Genomic DNA, 3,692 nt, shown 5'->3' with positions numbered 1-3,692 from the left:
TCCTGAGAAACCTTGTGGGATTTGAAAAAATTTACTCATTGCAAACTAGACCTTTCAGAGATTTTCATGCAAAAAACAGGCTTCTCCTCCACCCCATCAGAAGAACTAATAACTTTGTGGTTTGGGCATGCACCTGGGCTGTGAAAAAAAGTCAGAGCAGAAACATGAACCTAGATGTCCCACATCCCAGCAGGGAACCATAACCATTGGACATTAGACTTTCTCTCTCTTATTTAATCAGAACTTCCATCTTGAACCTTAAAAGAGAAAGCTTTAGATTTAATAAATATGACTTCTTCAGAGAAAATCCTGACCAGTTCTGTGGGTTGTGTTTCAGGCTAGATGGCATTTGGTAGATGTTGTGCAGCAAAATGTATATAAGTTATGGGCTCAATTCTGTTCTCTTACCACATATAAGTAATTTTCACAACTTCCTGGATCAATGGGAAGGGAAGGAAAATAGAGTTTCTTGTCTTTATCCTAAGTAATTATAGGGCTTAAAGTCAAGTGCTACACCAGCTTTTAGTTTAAATGTCTATTGTCCGCAATACATAGTAAAATGACTCTACTGATTTTTAGAACTGTATGAAACAGTACTGTTTCGTTTTGACTTCTGTTTTGTTGGTTTGACAGGACAGTGTTTCATTTCAAGTTTCATTTCATTTAGAAACTGCTGTTTCATTTTGTTTTGTCAAAGCTGTTTTGCTGTTTCTACGCTGTTTCAATGTTTTGCCAATAGGCTATAATGGGGAAGCGTGAAACTGCCTATAACTTTATCATTTCGTGTCTCATTCAGATGAAACTTGCAAGGCCATGAAGCATGCCAGCCTACAAAGAGATAGGTGCAGGAGTTTCTGCAAAACTGAACCTCAAACTCTTAAAAGCAAAACTCGTGTCACATGTGCGTGTTAAGGCACAGCAGGGTGAAAACTTCAGTCATGGTAGCCCCTGCTGAGATCATGAAGCCTGCCAGCTTTCAAGGAGATAGGTTCAGGGGTTTCTGGGAAATTGCATCTCAGGCTGCATTCAAGCAAAACTTGTGACATGGGTGACACTGTGTGTGTGTGTTACACTGCACCCTCACTGGCACTGGGGCCTCTAAACAACACTGTAGTGTGCCTGAATGAGGTCCCCTCCCCCCCTACAGCCTCAGCCCAGTCCAGCACCTTAAATGACAACAGGTAAAGTAATAACTTAGTGAGCAGCAGCACAGTAGCACCAGCAGCATCTCAGGCAGCCAAACTGTCACAGACTAGAGCCTTTCTTTCCTCTCCCACAGGCATTTCTTCTCCAACAGCTGCCAGAGAACTCTCCCTGCCAGCCCCAGCCCTGGTGCTTAGATGTGCCCAGGGCCCTGTGTCCTTCCAGTCAGGTGCTAGGGGTGTTGATCTAAGGACATGGCACTGGCGGACAAGGTCCTTTGGGTCAATCTAATCTGGTATATTTTAGCAGACCAACTACATAGTTACAGAAATATATCTTAGCAAGCTTTTGGGTTGAAAAGCCCTTCATCAGGCTGAGGAAGAAACTTCAGTTGGTATGTGTGTGAGCTATTCCTGGATGGAAGCAATATTAAGAAGCCAGGGTCTGGCATGCAATGCAGGCAAGAAAGCCAGTCAGTGAAAATGGAAATGGAGGCATCGGGGGTGAGAAACAGGCTGAGGTGGTGGGGGAAGGGGAATGTAGCAGTGCAGGTAAAAGTGCAGAGGTACCTGGGGAGTCAGATGTCTGGCAGGTTGTAGTGCAGGGGTGGGCAAAATACAGCCCACAGGCTGGATCCAGCCCACTAGACCATTCTATCCGGCCCATGGGGCCCCTAAAATATTTAGAAAATTAATATTTATCTGTCCTTGTCCTTGGTTCCTGTCAAAGATGACAGGAACCAGGGGCAATAGGACCCAGGGGAAGCCCCAGCAGGCTCCTGCAACAGCAGGCCCCACCTGGTCCCACCCCCACAGCCGGAAGCCCTAGTAGGGGCTTCTGGCCTGGGACCATGTGGCTGCTTGGCTGCAGTGGTACGGGAAACTCAAGTAAGGAGGGAGGGAAAGGCAGGGAATGAGCTGGTGCTGAGCACAGGGAAAAGTGACCCCTCCCTCACCCCATGGCTCCCACTCCCTGCTGCAGCCACTCGCAGCCCATGTGGGGCTGTCCTGAGCAGGCACAGGCAGCCCCATGTGGGCTGCAAGCAGCTGCAGCGCAGGGCACCAGCCATGGGGCACAGGAGGGGCCACCTTTCCTTGAGCTCAGCACCAACTTGTAAACCACCCCCGCTGCCAGCTGCACCACAGTGGCTCCAGGTTCGCCCATCGGGGCTGCAACGCAGCTGCAGCAGCTGCAGCCCCCCCAACTTGGCCGTGCCAGGCAGTGTTTGCTGCTGCTGCCCGCCCAGAGCTCACGCCACAGTAGGCAAAACAGCAGCAGGAAACACTGCCTGGTGTGGCAGGCAGGGGGGCAACTTTCCTCCATGCCAAGCAGCAGCAGCTGCTGTGATGCAGCCCCGATGAGCAAGCCTGAAGCCAGCGCAGGGCCCAGGCTGGCAGTGGGGGCAGGTTACAAGCTGATGCTGAGTGCGGGGATAAGCAGTCCTGCTTCTGCCCCATGGCCAGCGCTCCAAGCTGCAGCCACTCACAGTCTGCGTAGGGCTGCCTGTGCCTGCTCCCCACATGGGCTGTGAGCTGCTGCAGCAGGGAGCAGGTCATGGGGTGAGGGAGGGGCCGCTTCCCCCTCCCACACTCAGCACCAGCTCATTCCTTGCTGGCGAGCAGGGGGTCAGGGCTGTGTACTGCCCTGCCTGTACCGTGGGGCTGAGGGGGGCACTGGGAGTGAGCAGGCATGGGAGCCAGCAGGAGCATGGGGCCCACACTAGTGTCCTGGGGCCAGCTCCAGTGGGGCCCACAGCAGGGCAGCAGGAGTACAGTGGTCCCAGCTGGCAGGGGCTCTATGGAGCTGGGCCAGCACCTCACTCTCCCTGCTGGTGCAGCCCAGCCCAGCTTCACAGACCCCTGCCAGCCTGTGCCCCACTCTGGCCCCTGCCGGTACTGGCCCTGGGACATTGGTCCCAAGATGGTGACCAAGGGGCAGGGCACCTGTCAAGGGGCAGGGCCACCCATGCAGCCCTTGACAGCTTGCCAAAACTGGGTAAGCAGCCCTCCACCCAAAATAATTGCCCACCCCTGTTGTAGTGTGTCAGAATTCCAATGTCTATATTGAGTCCATGAGTTTCTGTACCTACGAGGTTGATGAAGTGCAGTTCATAGGCTCATCTGTGAAAAGTGGTTTGTAAATTCAAACAAGCACTGAACCTCACTAACCTCATCACCAGAAGCCAACTTCCTACAGTCCAAAACACACTGAATGGATCCAGGCCATGCCATGACAAGACACACAAAACCTGCCAACAATATCTCCAGTACGGAGATATCTTCACAATACAATACAATACATGTGGAGACACCAAACAACAACTGTGCATCAGAATAAGCACACACTGAAAATCTATCAAAGACAAGAACAGAATACCACCCAATTCCAATATCTCAGGCTTGATCCTCAAAGGGAATTTACAAACCACTTTTCACAGATGAGCCTTTTCACAAATGAGCCTCAGCCTGATGAAGGGTGTTTTCAACCCGAAAGCTGGCATCCCAGGCAGCTAAGTTGAGCTCACCTGGAGTCTCACCACTCCACAGCAA

Source organism: Gavialis gangeticus, unplaced genomic scaffold, assembly GCF_001723915.1.
Source record: "Gavialis gangeticus isolate Ggan-Ray unplaced genomic scaffold, GavGan_comp1, whole genome shotgun sequence".
In the NCBI taxonomy this organism is placed as follows: domain Eukaryota; kingdom Metazoa; phylum Chordata; order Crocodylia; family Gavialidae; genus Gavialis; species Gavialis gangeticus.
This window is presented reverse-complemented; position numbering follows the sequence as displayed.